Source organism: Octopus bimaculoides, chromosome 3 (genome assembly GCF_046866305.1).
Source record: "Octopus bimaculoides isolate indiv1 chromosome 3, ASM4686630v1, whole genome shotgun sequence".
Classification (NCBI taxonomy): domain Eukaryota; kingdom Metazoa; phylum Mollusca; class Cephalopoda; order Octopoda; family Octopodidae; genus Octopus; species Octopus bimaculoides.
Window position 1 is genome coordinate 65,340,366 of NC_142930.1, and position 20,576 is coordinate 65,360,941.

Here is a 20,576-nt window from a genome sequence, read left to right on the forward strand (position 1 = left end):
ACCAAATGCTCTGGACTAGCTTGGGGCACAAGTGGCCATGCATTGAAGACCATAGACTGCTTAAGTAGCTTGTTTGTAGCAGCAGTAGTAAAGTTCTGTTACTTTAAGAGATGTTAGTGATGAAGACAGTTGTAACTGAAGTAGGGTGTGAGAAGGGTTGGGAATGTTGAGAGAACAACTACTTCTGTTGGCAGCAAATCATTTCTCTTGCGATACAAAAGCTAGAATCTATGAGAGTTGTGCCAAAACTGTAATGCTGCATGTAAGTGAAAATGTTCAGTAAATACAGATAATTGAGAGCAATTGGAGAGGAATGAGCTAAGTGGGGCCCGTGACTGTGCAGTGTTAACTTGAAAGATTGGAAATTGTCTCAGTTATTGTGCAATAATTTCTACACAGAATCGTAATCCTCTGAAATCAAGTTTTTCTTCAGACATCAACCTGCAATAGGTACAGAGTAAACAGTAACCACAACAATCTATTATCATGTGGGAGAACTTGTAAAAATCAATGGCAATGCTCCCCCCCCCCCGCTTCACATCTGACAAACAAAGCTAAGCATAAGGGGAAATAAAGAAAAGGAATATGTATACGCAGACTTACACATGATAAACTGATGATCCACAAGCCATGGGAATTCATAAAACCAGTTTTTATTCGCAGTAATAGTAAGTAAATAAAAGGTTATTCGTCTATTTGTAGTAATATTTCTCAAGGATATGATACACATTTATTTAGGTCTAAGATTTTTGTGAAGTACATAACTACATGAGTACATGATGTGTTAGTGTGTGCATCTATATCTATATATATATCTATATCTATATCTATATATATATATATATATATATGCATCAATAAAAGGTTGTAGTATCTGTAGCAGATATAAATTTATGCACCCTAAGTAGTAGTATGTTGATATAGCAACATGTTAACACAATGCAGAAAAGAAGATTGGTTAAGTTATATTGGAGATGGCTAGAGATAAAATGCAGCAAATATTCCCTTTTCTCCAGAGAAATACGCTTTGAATAGTAAAATATATATAGATCTGTCCCCCGCATTCAACAATACTGCATCAGTGGAGGGTTAGGTTAACCATTTCAACTCTCTCTCACACATTTTATATATATATTTATATATATGCATGTATCATATCTATCTATCTGTCTGTCTGCCTGCTTGCCTGCCTGTCTGTCTATATATATATATATGTATATATATATATATATATATATATATATATATATATATATATATATATATATATATATATATATATATATATATATGCATGTATCATATCCTCCTCTCTCTCTCTCTCTATATATATATATATAAAATCAAAATAAGCAACAAGGATATCCAGAGGTAATGCAGTACGGTCGTTTCAAGCAACTCCATTTAATTGAACAATGCAATCATTACATCAATTTAAATGCAGAGCAATCCTCAGCTGCATAAAGACATAAAATTTAATTAAATTGAAATAGATGGACACATTAGTATAATTTTACCTAAAATCTCTAAGAAGGTAAGGAGATAGACAGAGAATATTCTGTCTTCACTTCAGCTTAGAAGTTACTAAGGTATCAGGAAGAAAGACTTGTTACAGATTTTGCTTGTCACTGTTTTATGGGGTCAGCATTAATTTATAGACTAGTTTATCAAATCTATGTATATCTAAGGCCAAAAGAGCAAGGAGCAATGCCTGTTAGGAAGTGGGCTGTTGTTTGTCTTGTTTTCCATTTGTGTCTTTTGTTGTTCGAAAAAATACTTCATATTCCATGTACTCGTGCTTCGTATTTTTTGTTTTACGTGTTTCTTGACGTCCTGTGCCCATATATGCATATGTATATACATATAGATGTAAGTATGTACATATACGTATGTATATATGCATATATATATATATATAGAATTTAATTTAATTAAAATAGATGGACACATTAGTATATATATATATATATATATATATATATATATATATATATATATATATATGTGTGTGTGTGTGTATGTATATATATATATATATATATATATATATATAATATTAGGGACAAAATCCAAAATTACAGGTAAAAACTCAATTATTATATATATTTTATATATATATATATATATATATATATATATATATATATATATATATATATATATATATATATATATATATATATATATATTGAAGAAAAGCAACAAAAATTCATTAGGTTATAGCAATACGTACGTTTCGTACAAACTTAATTTATTTATGTAGTGAGAACACCACATAAGATGTGCAATGAAAATGAACTCCTCAGTTATGTGTCTTCTATTGTAGCCTCAGAGCGACCGATGCCTCGTGGATAGATTTGGTCGACGGAAACTGAAAGAAGCCTATATATGTGTGTGTGCCTGTGTACTGAAAGCTGCTTTTGCTTTGTTTATGTCCGTGTAACCCAACGGGTTAGCAAAAGAGTTTAAAACCATATGTACCAGACTAAAAGAAATAAGTACGGAAGTACGAAGGTCGATTTGTTCAGCTAAACCCTTCAGTGTGGAGTCACTGCATGGCTGCTATCCAATGACAGAAACATGTAAAAGATACATAAAAACACGCACACACATCTTTCTGTTAATGCGCAAGGATATAATACTTATCAGTATTGACTATCTTCCATAGGGTGCCAGATAAATAAATGGAAATTTTGCCATATTGTGTGTACTCTGAGCCCACTATAACTTTTAGCGGTAGAGTTCACTTATATGTATCTAGGGACCACAGGCTGTATACCTCAGCGTCCAATGTAGCGGTTGCTCTGTAGAGTTAACGAGTTCATTATCTTGCAGTGCTATAAAAATTAATTGTTTCTTCAGGAAAATCTGTCCCTCGTTTGCTTAAAATTGAAGGGAAAATATAAGATTTTTAAAAAAGTGATAAACACCAGCACCACGGATCGCCGTGATTAAGAAATGAATAGCTTGTTACGGTAACAGTGCCATACATTTTTAGGGACAAGTAAAGTTGATCAAATCAACAATCTTCAAATGGTACATAGAAAAGACAGTCGAACTTCTTTTTATTTCTCTAAAATTTTGATCGAGTGTATTTAAGTTATCTCCCCTGCTTATAGCACACCCTGGAATGGTACTAGCACAGATTATCAAAGTTATTCAACTCTTTATATTATATGAGACCTTGCAGTGTGTGTGTGTGTGTGTACACACACAAACAGAATATTTTCTTTCTGCCCAACTCACAACAGCACTGGAATTCGTATATATGAAGTTAAATCTCTGCCAACACTGAAAGAGAGACGTAAAAATGGTGATGAGTGTGGTGGTTGTGATGGTGTACATACTAGCATTGCTACATCCATAATCCAACCCATACAAGTCTGAGGGATAAGGTATGGTGGAGTGAGAGGAAGGATGTCAAAACGATGGCGGTGATATCCGTACACACACAGACCCCCAGAAACACATACGTGTGTGTGTAGATATGTATATATGTGTATATAATATGTATGTGTTTATATGAATACACACACACACATATATATATATATATATATATATATATATACGTGTGTGTGTGTGTGTGTGTATTTATATATCTATATGTCTGTGTGTGTGTGTGTGTGTGTGTATATAAATGTTTGTATAAATATGTATATGTTTGTGTGTGATGTGTGTCTTAATATAATAGGCTTAGGAAAGAGAAAGCAACATTGGCAGCTTTGAGGAATGTCAGAGTGAGAATAGCAGTGAGAGACTGACTATATCTGGTGTAACTTGAAATAGGGTGTGTATACATTTTAAAGGGAAAACAGCTAACACAGAATCCAGTTGTATTTTTGTTCTTTTTACATCAGTCACAAGGGAATTGAGTTATTTCTTGTTTGTATTTCTTGTCTATAGGTGGATTGCTTCTAAGTTGTGTCTGCGTCTACTTTGGTAACGGTTCTAGGATGGTTAAAAACACTACAACCATCATTATCATTAAAACTATTGCCACTAGCACCCATGCGATCACCCAAAACTACGAACACCGAAATAGCCAACCAAAATCCTTCAGATCAGATTCTATCGTTTTAGAAAGAAGGCATTAGATAATACAGTCTGAGATATACCAAATCTAAAAATAAGATGGGGATAACTACGATTAGATTGTCTTTCTTAGATTTTAAGTTTACTCAATTCGGTCTGACCTAAGCCAAACAAATACATGTGTGTGGTAATCTGAAGACCGAACGCTTGAAAGATCGAATGCTCAGAACATCGAATTTTGAAATATTTTAGGGTGAAGGAACACGGAAAACGCTCTCAAATTATATTTATTTATGGTTTCGAAAGAGATTCTATTATAACATTTTATTATGTTATGGTGCTTAACAAAGACAAGCGAAATGTAACGTGCATATTTACTCACAAATAATAATCGTAATCATTGTTTCAAATTTCTGGGGGTTTTTTTCATATTTTCTTCTTGGTATCATGAGTATTCGGAATTTCGGCTTTTCGATATTCTGATTTTAGATCATTTGAATTGAGCCTTCTTATGTTTGGTGTTATGACTCAAACCCGTAAAAGGCGCCGATATTTATCTTTTCATTTATCTGTTCGTTCTACTTCGTTTGCTGGTAGCAGATGACAGACCGGATTTGTAGTGGATTGTCCAAATGAATTTTCAGTTATCAGTTTGGTTTCTCTCTAACTGCAAACAGACGCGTTTGACTGCTGGCATGCTTTGTCATGACACGACTCCCCCGTAACGCAATACGCTTGATATATTTCTCATCCCTGATACTTTACTTTCGTTTTGTTTGTCGTGGTGAAATGTTGTGTGTGTGTCGAAACGCCGGTGTTAAAACGTGGGTAGCTGAAGAAGTAGAATGTTCTCTATGTGGCTCGTGTGTTCTCGTCTACGTTTGTGTGCAATGTCCTGTACCCAGATATGCACCTATACATACAGGTGGATGTCGGTATGCACATACCTGTACGTATATATGCATATACTCATTTACTTTTGTTTTTATATATATATATATATATATATATATATATATATATATATATATATATATATATATATATATATATATATATAAACAATATATGAGTATATGCATATATATGTACATGTATGTTTATACGTTCATCCACATGTACATATAGATACATAACTGGGTACATGACGTGGCAAAAGAACAAGGACAAAAATGGTAAACAAGGTGCAACAAACAAGCAGGCCACATAGAAACATCCCCTCCATCAGCTGCCACCATTAAAACTCCGGCGTTTCGAAGAATTAAGGCAGTACGCATCGTTAAAATGGTTCTTCCCACGAACACAAATTAAATTATTTTCGTGGAGGGTAGTGGCGGACGGAAAACAAGACAGGAAAACGAAACGGTGAAATAAACAAACAAAAAGGCTGTACAGCCAGACGTGAAGTGTGTATGTCTCGAACGCTAGGGTGCGTAAGATATTTGAGGACAGATTTATGTTTATAAAAAAAAACATATATAATAACGGATAATAACTTTATTTATCAAAAAATGCTATATGAGGATAAAAAATAACCCTTCTTTTCTGTAATATTATTCAATAAAGCCACCTTCAGCTCAACAACTGCTTCTATATGAGACCTAATTCATCTACATGCTTGAATCAAGTGGTCCTGGTTCATTTTGGACATTACTCTGACGATGGTGGCTTTCAATGAATATTTGATGTTATGGGCGTGTTCATTGACCTCTCTCTCTCTCTCAACAACGCTCCACATGTAATAGTCCAGTGGATTGAGATCTGGGGAATTAGGAGGCCAAACGTTAGGGGTTATCTGATCATGAACATTTTCAGCCATAGAGCTCTATGTGATAGTGCAGAGTCTTATTATTGAAACTCATATGGCCTTCCATTGTAAACACTGTCTTCAGTTTGTTTAAGAGGCTTTTAGATCTGATGTAGTGATTTTTTTTTTTACTTTTTCTCACAAATTGACTTTTCCTCATCAAATAAGACTTCTATCTGATGTCTTTGTGGACAACATTTCTGATTGTTCCTTCTGATACATGGAGATCTTCTGCAATTTACCTCATGGACTTTCTGGGACTGTAATCAATGGTCGGTTGAACTTGCTGGATAAATCCAGGTGTTCTGATGATTTCAGAGCGTTTAGAATGCTTTTTATGCTTTGATACTGGTGACACGTTTCCATCTTCAGTCTATAGTTTCTTACAAACTTTGTAGACGAAAGATCTGGTAACTTTTAAAAATCAAAATATTTCTAAATCGCTATGCTCAGCTTTTATAACCACAATAATAGCATGCTTCTTCATTTCTTGAGTAAGCTGAGGGTGTGCCATTATTATTTTCTGAAACAAAGATTATACAGAGTTAGCAAAAAATGCAGCAATGACCCAAAAAGGGTATGTCCTCAAATACTTTATGCACCCTGTATATATACCTGTATATATTTTATTCTTTTACTTGTTTCAGTTATTTGACTGCTGCCATGCTGGGGCACCACTTTAAAAGGTTTTAGTGGAAGAAATCGCCTCCAAGACTTATTCTCTGTAAGCCAAGTACTTATTCTATCGGTCTTTTTATACCGAACCGGTAAGTTACGGGGATGTAAACACACACACACATATATATACGACGGGCTTTTTTCAGTTTCCGTCTGCCAAATCCACTCACAAGGCTTTGGTCGGCTCAAGGCTATAGTAGAAGTTAATTTGCCGAAGGTGCCACGCAGTGGGACTAAACCCAGAACCATATGGTTAGGAAGCAAGTTTCTTACTACACAGCCACGCCTACCCCTAAGTATATATTGTCTTGCTTTAAAAACTTCCACTGAATAATTTCATAATTATCATGACTGTTATTGTTTTCTCTCCATCTTCATCTTCTGTAAGTTTGTGTCATTTTCAGCTCTGTAAGAAAGGGTTGGCTTAGTTTTGTAATTCAATACCTGTTATTATGTATCTCGATCCAAGATGTAATTAATTTCTTTAATTAAATATAATTAGCGTGAAAACGTTGATATACGTATGTATACGTTTAGTATTTTTTTTTTGTAATGTGATTATCAAGTGCATACGACATACGTGGCACACTTACCTAACTACACAACGTATATTACATGAAGATGCATATTTAACACAGTTGAAAGCATACTTGTAACGCAGACAACTCTCATGCATATGTAATGCACATTGAATACAACACAACACACATAGCTGAATATGATAAATCAAGTAACTATACAGTGCTTGTTTAGCTAAACCGGAAAATCTGACATAGATGAATATACGAGCATACTTCATGCACACTCTGAATCCACGAGCACTTGCGTAAATACATGTGACCCATAATGCAAGTACACACTCACACACACAGGCACATCCTTTACGCAACACACCAAACGAGAAAAAAGTATGTCATGATGAAGTCCATATTATTGGTTTAAAACCATATCTATTATTGTATTTCAAGTGTGTTTTAGTGAGCATACGTTATATTAGATAACAAAGCTACTGCTCAAATTAGCTTTGCTGAACCTTTTTTCTCCCTCGCCTTCTCTCTTTTCCTTCCCTCCTTCTATCTATCTATCTATCTATATATATATATATATATATATATATATATATATATATATATATATAGCTATCTATCTAGTCAGTAATGATTTTTTCTCTCTCTTAATATCATTACTGAAGGTCAAAAGAGGCTGAGTGACTGGTTTTAGTGCTTTTCTAATAGCATAATAGCTTGTTACAACCTGCTGAAATTCTGTGTGAAATATTGGATCAAACCGTATCTAATCCAATCTCCTTACATAATAACGGAAAAAAGCAGTTCGTGCTTTTGTTTCTTTTTGTTGTCGTTGTTCAGGAATGTCTTAAAATTCTGTTAAATATAAAAGTATTTATTTATATATCATATGAGTATCGTGGAAATGTTTTGTCAGTATCTTAATGAGGATTTCTGTTATCTAGGTTGAACGACTGTTATTTTTACTTCTTCCTATCTCGAGCCATCGATGTTATCTCCACTTGGTTTGTCGATCAGATAGAACAGGCATGGGCGACCGTTTTCGAGAAGCGGTTTGCATACGAGGAGGGCTGCACTGCTAAAAAAATATTCAAGGTAATTTTTCGTTCAGCGTGCCATTCAGAAAAGCTTGTGTGCTGCAGTTGGTCCGTGACTGAGCCAGAATGAGAGGCTAACATCCTAACATCCTAACGTCAGTTTTCTTAGGTGTTTGGTCGTGATAGCCTTTCGAAACTACCCCAGGAAGTTGATGTAGTACTCTCCATTGACGGTGTGCTCTTTGTCAAGGTAGTCAATAAACACAATGCCCTTTGCGTCACAAAAAATGAGGCCATCGCCTTCCCTGCAGCTGAAACGACCTTGGCCTTCTTTCATCAGGTGAGGAGAGGTGTTTCTACTGCATAGATTGTCTCGGTTATGAAGCCAGCACTCATCCTCGATTAGGAAGCGTTCAAGGAAACCAGCTGGATCTGCCCAAAATAATGTCAGATTTCCCCGTGATGTGATCAGCCTGGTGCACTTTTTTATCAGATGTCAGAAGACGTGGAACCCACCGAGCAGAAACTTTCTTCATATCAAGTTCATTGTGCAGAATATTCTCAACTCTCTCGTGGGATATGCTAATAGCATTGGCTATTTGATTTATAGTCAGTCGCCTGTCATCCATCTGCACGTGGTGACAGTTGAAGGATGTCCAGACCTTGGGTTATCTCCAAGACTCTCCGTTCCCTCCCTAATTTCAGCTACTCATTTTTGCACTGTTCATAAAGCTGGAGCGTCAACCCCTAATGTAGCAAACATGTCAGCATGAATGTCGTTGGAGGCTAAGCCCTTTTATCATGTTGGGGGCTAAGCCCTCAAATTTTGTTGATTTTCAAGAGAAATCGCTACTAGATACTTTTGAAGTCTTCTTTGAAGAGTCACATGTTAATTTACCTGGAAAGAAATAATGCAATTATTAAGAATTGAAATTAAAGCATGTAAGATTTTACAGCTCTGACATCACTCCTTCATCGTCAGCCTACGAATTTTTCAGCCCACCCTCGCAGGGTTTAAACAACTTTTTTTAATTTTTTTTTATCTCAAGTTGACAACTTTTCTTTCTGAAATGTTTTCTTTTGTTTAGTTTTCCTCACTCGCGATAGAAAAACAAACTTGTTAAATTTGTTTGAGAGAAGTAGAGGCTAACTAGTACAAATTCCCCACCTTTAGTCAAAACTTAGATCTTACACAGCTGGCAAAACAGTGAAGGACAGTCATATTGCTTTAAGGCAAAGATAATGCCGGCTGCCGAAGATTTTAAATATTCCTCCACCTGTGGCATGTTTTTATTTTATTTTAGCTTTCATTATGGTGTTCTAGCATGGTCAGAATCCACTGGCCGAAAAAAAAAAAAAACTAGTAAAGGAGCGAAATAATTTTAGTATTCTAGTTTTTAAAAACCCTTTAAGTCAGAGAGGAAGAAGGCAGTGTCTGTGCTCTGGATGAGATTTGTGGGAAGAAGGGAACCCTCAAACCGAAGATCAGCTTCAGTACTTGCAACTAAGTGAACTCCACTAAGGATAGTCGAGGTGTCAGGTGGTGATATTAAACCGATTGAGAAACGTATAAAGATGGACAAAAATATATTTTTAAAAAATTGGAATTTTTAAAATTAAAACGAAGGCATTTCTCTTCCACATTTTATATGTTTTCCACATATTTTCAACCTACACACACACACACACACATATATATATATATATATATATATATATATATATATGCACACATACATATACATTTATACATACATACATACATACATACATACATACATATATATGTGTGTGTGTGTGTGTCAGCCCCCCCCCCATCATCGCTTGACAACCAATGCTGGTGTGTTTACGTCCCCGTAACTTAGCTTACAAAGAATGACTCGTGGGGTCGATTTGTTCGACTAAAGGCGGTACTTCATTATGGCCGCAATCAAATGACTGAAACAATGAAAGAGCATAGGCACAAGGCCTGAAATTTGGGAAGGGACTGGTCGAATACACCGACCCAAGTGTTTCACTGGTACTTAATTTATCGACCTCCCGAAAGGATGAAAGGCAAAGTCGATCTTGTCAGAATTTGAACTCAGAAATACCGCTAAGCACTCCGCCCAGCGTGCTAACGATTCTACCAGCTCGCCGCCTACACACACACACACACACACACACACACATAATGTTGGACTGCTCGCCTAGCCAGCAAGGTGGGATCATTCAAAAGCTAAAATCTGTTATAAAGCACATAGTGACCTGCGATGTATAACAATATGCGAATAGTGTGGACGATCACGTGGGATGTGTATGCGTTTTGTTTAATGCTACTTGTTATCTACCCTCTCTAAATTGTCGCTGGGCCTCAAAGACGAAATCCTTTACCTTTGAAATACTTTAATATCTAATAATATGCTAAAATGAACATTAATATGTTTAGGAGAATATTGTAGTTCGCTTGAAGCATTGTGTATTGTTTGTAAAGAATAAAAAGTTTAGGAAGGTATAACAATGCACTATAGAACAAAAAATGGACTGTATGCCTGTTGTAACTTGGTAAACTATAGTCCGATGATATTTCGGAATTAGAATTCCTTCTTCAGATCTTATTTGTTGGAGTCTCTGCTATAAACTGTTTTCCTACGGTTTTTCTTTTTTCTGAAGCGTCTCAGGAGTGGTCTCACGAAGCTTCTTCTGGAATTCCTCATGAGAAGTGCATGATGTCGGCTGTTTCAATCTCGTGTGTGTTGTGTTGATACATCTGTGGCGCTGCTTCTAAGTTATGTGTTTATACAGAGAAACAGACAGAAGGAAAAAAAAAAGCATGATGGTAAAGAAATATTGAAGAATCTGTATTTCACCTAGAAAATGGATCAAATATGGAATTTATAATACTTTTGGTAAATTTATTTTTATTTGAATCCTTTTATCTAAAAAAAAAAAAAAAATGTGGGGTGGGGGTCGTGAAGGACGATTGATTTGCTTAAATGAATCACGCCGGTAGAGGGCTAAAACTACTGTATATTGATGAATGACTACGTTAAACTGTCAGACTTCTCTTAATCTGTGTCATTATTCAACGGTCTGTTAAAGCATAAGTTTGACATATTTGTCATCAGTCGTAACAAATGGCTGCTTTATTCTTCCTCTTCTTTTTTTGTTTTTAGTTTTTTCTTCGTGATGATGTTAATCCTTCTCTCCTCCCCCACCCTTTTGTCATTATATTCAAACCAAATCCTGTCTACTCAAAGAGATTTACAAAACGGTTTCCGGCCTCGTTAAAAATATTGTGTTTCAGACCGACTGAATGGGAACAGTAACAACAACAACAACAATAATAATAATAACCGTTTCTATTATTGGCAGAAAGCGTGAAATTGTAGGGGAGGGGTAGTTAATTTCATCGATCCCAGTACTTGACTGGTACTTATTTTATCGATCTCGAAAGGATCAAAGGCAAAGTCGACTTCGGCGGAATTTGAACTCCGAAAGTAAAGACGGACGAAATGCCGCTAAGCATTTTGTCATCGTGCCAACGATTCCTCCAGCTTCCAGCCTTAACAGCAGCAACAACCAAATGATGACAAAAATATTATTTTTCCTAATCTTTTTTTAGTTCTGACACTATTTCCTACATGAGTTTTATTTTGCCGTCAGTGTATGCCGTGTTGCATTCCTTAAATCTTGTATTGGATCGACAGTGGGTAGAGGGAATCTCTGCACAGTTGCTCGAATTTCTAGATCTAGCAAACTAATTCACTCAAATTACACACTTCAATCTTGAAATACAAAAAAGCATACATTGGTCAATTTAGTCCTAGATATACAAAAAAGACGAGAAGCTGAATTAGGGCCAAACCACCACAACAATTAATACTGTATTGTAACCTTTCACAAAGCTGTACTACATTTGTCATCTGACCTGGCAAGTTGAACTTACAAAGAATTGAAAGCGAACAAATAATTGGTAGTAAATGATTGTCAGACTGGTAAACTCAATAGAAGCTAGCGTATGGTTTCGTCGTTGTTTGATTACAGATCAAACAAAACTAGAATCAAAGGCGCTTCTGCCCTGATCACCACTCGTTTATAATGAATCTAGGATATCTAATATCTTCAATGCTTACATGGTTAGCATATTTCACGCATACTTCACTACCTTCTACTACACTTTTCACTCATACTTTTCTTACCGCACGCTCACTCTTCTCTGCTGAAAAAGAATATCCTTTTTTACTACACCCATTTCCTGTCTACTGTTCTACCTTATCATATCTCTGACTCAATATAGAATTTTCCTCACCTAATTTTATTCTTTTTCTTCTCTTTCCTTTTATCTTGACGAATGATGACTATGCGAAACGTCGATTTATTTTTTTCTTCACAGCTTAATCACGTTAAGTTTACTCTTGTTTGTTTTTATCCTGTTATTGTATGCTTTTTACCTAAATATAGACTCCTCAATTTACTGCAGATTTATTTTCTATTCAGAATCACGAAGACCTGAACGGTCATTAATTGTGTAAAATTTTTAACATAATCATCTAGCTCTTACTTGCTTACAGCAAATTCTATCCTGCTGCAAACATTTGTATCTAGTGTCCAGCAATATGATAACTTCCTCCCACCAATCTCTCAGGCCATGAAAAGGTTAGCTGCACAGTCCTTTTTTCCACGATTAAGTCATTAAAATAAGAAAATAACTGAAAGCATGCAGTGAGAATTTCAGGATCTATTTTAAAACGGGGGCGCCAGTTTTCATTTATGTTTTATGTAGTGTTTTTGGTACGGAAAGACTTTCAAACTTCGTATACTTATCTATTTTGTGTTATAGAACAGAAAAATATTTTTGTATTCGAATTTATTTCATGTAAAAAATTGTCTTATAATTCGATAATTTCTACTAACCACTGACGTCTATTCAGTTGAAAACAGTTAGCGCTGTAACGGTGTATATCGTATTAATCCCCTAACCCTAACTAGACTGTTAACCGTAACCCTAACCCTAAAACTAACCCTAACTCTAGAATCCGAACTCTAAAATTGTTACACACATAGATACGCACAGCGTAATTTATTATATAAACAATATATACGTATAAATTACGATTAAACCGGATGAAATATGTCACAGGGAATAACATTTTTATGACCGCCCAGCAGTAACTCTATTCAGCTGAATAGACGTCAGTGATTGGTTGAAATTACAGAAATACGACAACTTTAACATGGAATAACTTGCGAATTCCTTTTTTTTTTTTTTGTTAAGAAGACTAAGAGTAAAAGATGTTTTATATGACACATTCTACCAGTGTCCCAAGTTTCAAAGTGTTTCGTTAGTGTTTCGTTAAGAAAATACTGGCGCCCCCGTTTTAAAATAGATCCGAATTTCACTCTTTACTATTTCAAGTCTATTCTCATGAACTTTATTACAAAATGATAAAAAAAAAAAAGAAAACATTTGCTTCAACTTATGATAAAAAATTATTTCATCGAAATCCCTTTTCCCCTCATTCTACCAACAAATAGCTGTGTTAAACGACATTAAACTGGTTTAGCGTTGCGTAGAAAAAACTTCCATTAAGCTTCATCACTTCAGTTGACTTTGTTAGCCCCTTTTATATATATTCACTATAAAGCATATTTACTAACTCTATAACTTTTTATTGTCTTTAGGTTTTAATGTCAATATTTATTTATTTGCTTCTCGTTTCAAACTAGTCGTATAAGCTGGTGGTTAGTTCAGAAGTGTGTTGTTTGAAGAAAGACATGATAGTACTTAAGCAAAATAATCAAACCTGTATATACAAGTTCACTTCAGCAATATTTTTAATGCCATATAAATAGACTTATTAAACCGCCCTGGATTATCCAAGGCAGCCCCGGTGTGTTCCAGAGGCTTAAAGACTCCTCGAGAGTAAGCATAAACTTTTAAAATGACGATGGAATAGTGTCCTGTTTTCTTATTTTGAAGACCTTACAGATAAATTTTAAATGCTTAAGCAGCTACTGAAAGTAATGAATAAGAAAACAATGGTACTCAAGTCGAGACAGAAGTAGAGAGGCATCGTTGCTCTCGCAAAATGGAATGAATAAGAACAATAGAACAGGAGAGAGAGAGAGAGAGAGAGAGAGAGAGAGAGAGAAGAGAAAGAAGTCTATCGATTGTAAAAGTAATAACACAAAATTCATTTGCATTCTTACTTTGATTCCCATGTTGGGAATGATAGTAGAGTCCTAATGTAATAATATCTATACTAACCTAAGGTGACGAGCTAGCAGAATTGTTACCGCACCGGATACAATCTTAGCGGCATTTCGTCCGTTTTCCCGTTCTGAGTTCATATTCCGCCGATGTCGACTTTGCCTTTCATCCAAACTGATATATATGAGTGTGTTTGTTCCCCACTACCGCTTGACAACTGGTATTGGTGTGTTCACGTATCCGTAACCTAGCGATCGGCATGCTTAAGTATGATATCAGAAATTTTACTATCTGAACATTGCTGACTCACAACAGGAAACTATATGAAAATAATACGTTAGTATGTTAGGAAAAGAGTTAAGACATGGAAACAAGTCCACTTAAAAAACTGATATGAGTGCAGCTCATTTAATTTCATAGACAAAAGCCGACGCAAAGAACCTAGCTACGTGAGAAATAACTAATATATATATATAATGATGAGTTCGTAGATATGTCAATGTAGAAGATTGATTGTATATTGAATTTTGTTTTTGAAAAAAAAAAAACAATAGTCGTGATTGAACAGATGGCGAGCTACCAACGAACCAACTTTCTTTTCCTGTTGGCAATCAATTTACCTAACATCTCAGGTGTCATCAAGAAAGTCATGAATGTCACATGCTCTCTTTACTTCCTCTATAAATCTGGGAGAACCTTGTACCAATGTAAGAAATCCAATATTTATAGCAAAATAGGTTTTGCGAATATTACTTGTTGTTGATCTATGATTGTCATTGTCTTCACAAATCTCTCTCTCTGTCCTCCACCCACACATCAACATGTAACATAAAGTAACGTTGCAACTCTGCTCTTCATTAATTATTCACTTCTAAAATGTTGCCTAGAATAATTGTTCTATTGGAGGTGACAGTTCTCTGTATAGTATTAAGTGAAAGTGCATTATTTTATGATGTTGAAGTCGGAATTTCGCTAATTGCTATATGTGATCTCATTAAATTCTTTGAAACAACAATTCATTTTTAAATTCCATTAGTGTATTCCTTAATAATCATGTTCATTAATGAAAAGAACAGTTTGTTGTTGTTACTTAGCCCCAGATTAAGGCAAGCTGGCAGAATCGTTACCGCACCAAACAAAATACTTGACGGCATTTCTTCCTGCGCTTTACGCCCTAAGCTCAAATTCTACCGAAGTCGACTTTGCTTTTCACCCTTTCCAGGTCGATAAAAATAAGTATCAGTTAAGCATTGAGATCGATGTAATTGACTAACTCCCCAAAATTGCTGGCCCTGTACCAACATTTAAAACTGTTATTTAGTCCCAGATTATAGCGGTGAACTGGCAGAATCGTTCGAGTAGCGTAAAAATAATGCCTTACAGTATTTATTCCGAGTCCAATTCCCGCCGAGGTCAGCTTTGGCTTTCAAAACTCCGGCATAGTTAAAATAAGTACCAGTCAAGTACTAGGATCGATAGTCTCGACTAACACCCATCTCCTCAAAACTGTTGCTCTTGTGCCTAAATCATGAACTCTTATCTAGTTTCAGATCAGTTCTATCTCCACGATTTTAAGGATCGCGACTTTAAGGATTGTTGTGTCGTGTATTTTGTTCAGATAAATCCCCTTATTGTACGAAAGAGGAGGATCAACGAAGCCTGCATTCGTTTAGCATCGAGTAATCTCTAATTCAAATTTGTAGAATTCTCTGAAGTTTTCTATAACTAATTTAACTCCAAATATTAAACCTTCTTTCTCATTTTATCAAATCATTATATCTTGTAAAAATATTGATTTCAAATGTTGGTACTAGGCAGGTCTGGGGAAGGGGTTAAGTCGATTACATCGACTCCAAAAGAATGAAAGGCAAAGTCGACCTCGGTTGAATTTGAACTCAGAACGTGAGGACGGACGAGATGCCGTTAACCAGATTGCCTGACGTAAAATTGTAAAATGATAAAATTATTTTTAGTTTGAAAAATTGAATTATGCCTTCTGAATTTTCTTGGAGCTTGACTTTCATCACCGTGACATTCAGTCCTGAATTTTATAACATTAGTACATGTTCCAAATAAATTTTGACTTTCTGTACATTGTTACATTGCAATCCTAAACGAGAAGAAATAAAATCTAACCTTCTTCCAGTGTTGCGTCCGAGCACTACATTGTGGTATGTCACTCGTTTTTAAAGACGATAAAGTATTATTTGTAGGGGATTTTGTTGCTGTTTCTAACAGAGCGAATAACCTCACTAGCTGGTTACGATGGAAGTTTCTAGTTAGGGTATTTATCATGAGACATGTTTGGAATTAGAGCGCTTAAAATAGTACCTTGCATTTTAACATTTTAAAGTCAGTATCACCAGAATAGGTTAAGGAATATTTGACTTGTTACAATGAACAAGATCATTTGCAAATGACTACTTTGAACCTCTTATGCTACTCCTTTTTCTCATTAACTGGAATGCTCAAATCAGTACTGACTGAATCAGCCTATGATCGAAGATATTCTTGTTGTGGTCACCCATCTATTCTTTTTTCTTCAGTTTTTTCTCAGCCATTTTTTTAAAGGCAGAATGTGTGGTTCCAAAGAGATTTGGCTGCTTTTTCTCATATAGACCGCATAGAGATTTGCTCGTTGTAGTCGAGCACCGGGCCAGCCCTGAATGAACAGATTTATGATCAAAAGTAGTTTGTCCTTTTTTAAAGATTACTGAATGTGATTTGAGGGAAATGTGACTGCTTTTTAAGTATGGTTACTCAACATTAAGTTGAACAGTCTTGTAGGAATGACCATTACTTTACTGTCCATACGCTAATTCTTTTCAGAGTTCAGATGCGCCATACAAATCTTGCATCCTGAGGTATATAAAATATGTTAATATTTTTATATGATATAAAGGCGGCGAGCTGGCAGAATCGTTAGCACGCCGGGCAAAATGCTTAGCGGTATTTCATCTGCCGCTACATTCTGAGTTCAAATTCCGCCGATGTCGACTTTTCCTTTGATCCTTTCGGGGTCGATTAAATAAGTACTAGTTACGTACTGGGGTCGATGTAATCGACTTAATCCGTTCGTCTGCCCTTGTTTGTCCCCTCTGTGTGTAGCCCCTTGTGGACAGTAAAGAAATAAGAATCGTTAGCACGCCAGGTGTACTGCTTAGCGGCATTTCGTTCGTCGCCACATTCTGAGTTCAAATTCCGCCGAAGTTGACCTTACTTTTCATCCTTTCGGATAAAATAAGTGCCAGTTGAGCACTAGAGTCGATGTAACCGACTTAACCCTTTCTCCAAAATCGCTGGTCTTGTGCCAAAATTTATGTAGGATATAATGAGTTGATAAGGATTTAAATTTGTTACTGAGAGCTTCAGAAAATGCTTAAATTTAACTCAGTCAATTATGATATCAGTTTCTTGGATTCAAATTTTTGTTCATATTTGTATGTTGTTTCGAAATGACAGATGTAACTCTAGGCAAATTTTCTTCTGATAAATACTCATAGAATAATGATCGCTATAATTAGCCATGTCAGCAGCTTTTAGAAATGAGGGAAACCCATCAAATTTTATTTTTTACAATGAATTTGTTATCGTCAATAAGCTTCATTAGTATGCCGCTAGACACTTACACGAAATCTTTTTTTTAAATGAAAATGGGTTTGAAAAATGTGTGTGCAGTTTTATTTAGTCAAATAACAGGAACGACTTTGAAGTGATTCGTGCAGTAACCTGATTTTTTTAAAAAACATATTTTGTAAAATTGCCAATATTCTCAGTACATTCATTCCACTCTGCTCTTTTAAGTGCGAAAGCTGGTTCAAATCCTAATTTTCTAGGTGAGAGATGAACGGCTTTGATATCATTTACTAACCAAGACAACGATTTGTTCTTGTCTTGTTACAACCAAGTAAGAATATTCTTTTCTACTCTAGGCGCCAGGCCCGAAATTTTGGGGGAGGGGGCCGGTAGATTACATCGACCTCAGTACGCAACTGGTATTTAATTTATCGACCCCGAAAAGATGAAAAGCAAAGTCGACCTCGGCAGAATTTGAACTCAGATCGTAAAGACAGACGAAATGCCGTTAAGCATTTCGCCCGGCATACTAACGTTTCTGCTTGCTCGCCGCCTTCACCAAGTAAAAATATTGAATCAAATAGTTACATAAAAGGACTTCTCCTTTAGGCAGCTCATATTTTTTTTCTCTTAAAAATTATGAACTATATTTTTCAGTTTCCATAGTCTTGTCCTCTCGAAAGGCAGCGCCTCTCGCAATAGAGGAGGAAACTGCTATATTCCAAACATAACATTTTATGATATTCTCTGAATTATCATCTGCTCAGTGCTTCTGCTTTAATTTTATTTGTGCATTTCATAACCGTTGACATCACGTTACATAAAGATTTTCCATGCAACGACTCTTGCTATATAATACTCTGAGGTTTTAATGAAGACAATGAGAAGATTTCTAATAAAATTGTCAACAGAAATACCAACGATTTTATTGAAATTTAAAGCTTTTCTGAACACAATTTTACTTCGTCAGATCTATTTGATCCTCCTGGTTTCCAGCAAGTAATTCAAGGGCGATAATTTCTTCAGAGGTACTAAAATTGTCATCAGTTCGGCTTATAAAAATTCTCAATTTGGCTATATCACGTGTAAATTCGTCCGAAGCTAAAGAAAATAAAGTGCAAACATTTCAGTAACTCAGATATACATGTATCGCGATATATCACGAGGGTATTCTATGTAATTGTTTGCTTTCACAGAACAATTTCATTCCTTTCGATATTGTTATTACTGCAGATATCTAGGGACAGGGTTTAACTATTTCTTTTCTATCTCCCCTGTTTTTCAACCAGCGTCAATGCAATATCATTGGACGTTTCTTTCACCACCAAACTACCACAACTTCTTCCAAAGGATATACTTGTCTTTTGGTTTTTTCCTTGGTCATCCTAGTGCGTCTAAATAAAAGCATCTCATCTTGTCCTGCTCTCCTCTCTCACAGATACAGCTTCATCACAGCGTTTACCAGTTCCTGATGTTCATGGTTTAGTAAATAGAGCTAGAGTGGATCGCGTTGAACAATAGTCACCCCCCCCCCCCCCCATTTATAAGAAGGTCGCCTAAAGACCAAGTACTCTTCGATTTGTTCCATTTTTCTTTAAAGATTGAAGTTAATAAATAAAAAAAAAACTGTACTTTTTGCAGTTACTTCATCATTACCCGGAATAAGATCTTTTATCGTTGTATTCATTTCAGAATTCTAATCCATTGAAATGGCGGATGTATTAAAGAATTTCTTGGAAATTCGGTATATTGTTGTCCTTGCAAAGGTGCTGTGTAACCCTGTATTTTCGGAGACCTTCAATCTGATTCGTGCTTCCTTCATTATTGGAAACCTTTCTGCCTGTACCATCCTTAAGTCTAAATGGAATCACTATTCGAACGTGTAAAAGTAACATTTTAAGATGCTCGACAGCATGTTGTTCCTGTCTTGACAATACTTGTTATTCATCTGGCAAGTGCACTGCTGGGTAACACACTGTATAAGAGCTAAGAGCGTCCATACATACGTTTTGACAGTAACTGCATAGTTTCATATATAGAAATGTATCTGCACGATAAATGTTGTTTGGTTTCATATTATTGATTTTATTTTGTCTTTTGTTTTATTATTGATAACTAGTCTACTACTAACTTTGATTTAAACGTAACTGTATCCTTTCTACATGTACTTGAAAAGATATTTTATGCTTATAATTGATCACTACACTTTCAGGTTTAGTTGAGTTTCATATTTCATGAAGGACTGCCTGGTGCAGGGTACTACAATCCTATTTTTCTATATGATGACCTCCAGCCCGAACAGTTCTCCATTTACTTCATCTGTTCGCAGGGTAACCATTTCTTTCACGAAATTCCTTCACAAGCTTTTTCTGGTATTTATCCACTCTTCATACAAACGTAATTTAGGCTTTCTGGTCCACAATAAACCATTAATTTATCAGTATTATTAATATGCGGCACTATGAAAGTCTTCTCTTCTGAAATTCAATAACATGCACACGAGCTTCTAGCATACCAAGTACATGTCTATCCCGAATATCTACCCATCTTATTTTCTGTTTCTCATGTTCCGAAAATAATCTTGTTTCTTCTTCACTAATATTTGTCCTTCTCCCCTATTCACTGCCCCTCAAATACTGAAGAAAATTGTTCTCCTTTCTTTGCTCTTATTTATCCTTCTCTCTTATTGTCAGTCTCTCATATTCCAATGGTAATTTCTTCTT

At 35.5% G+C, this 20,576-nt stretch overlaps 1 protein-coding gene across 2 annotated transcripts in view; it reads left to right on the top strand.

Moving 5' to 3' along the window:
* Window positions 1–20,576, top strand: part of LOC106878243 (uncharacterized) — a 332,130-nt gene that overhangs the window by 181,373 nt on the left and 130,181 nt on the right. The window lies entirely within an intron of this gene.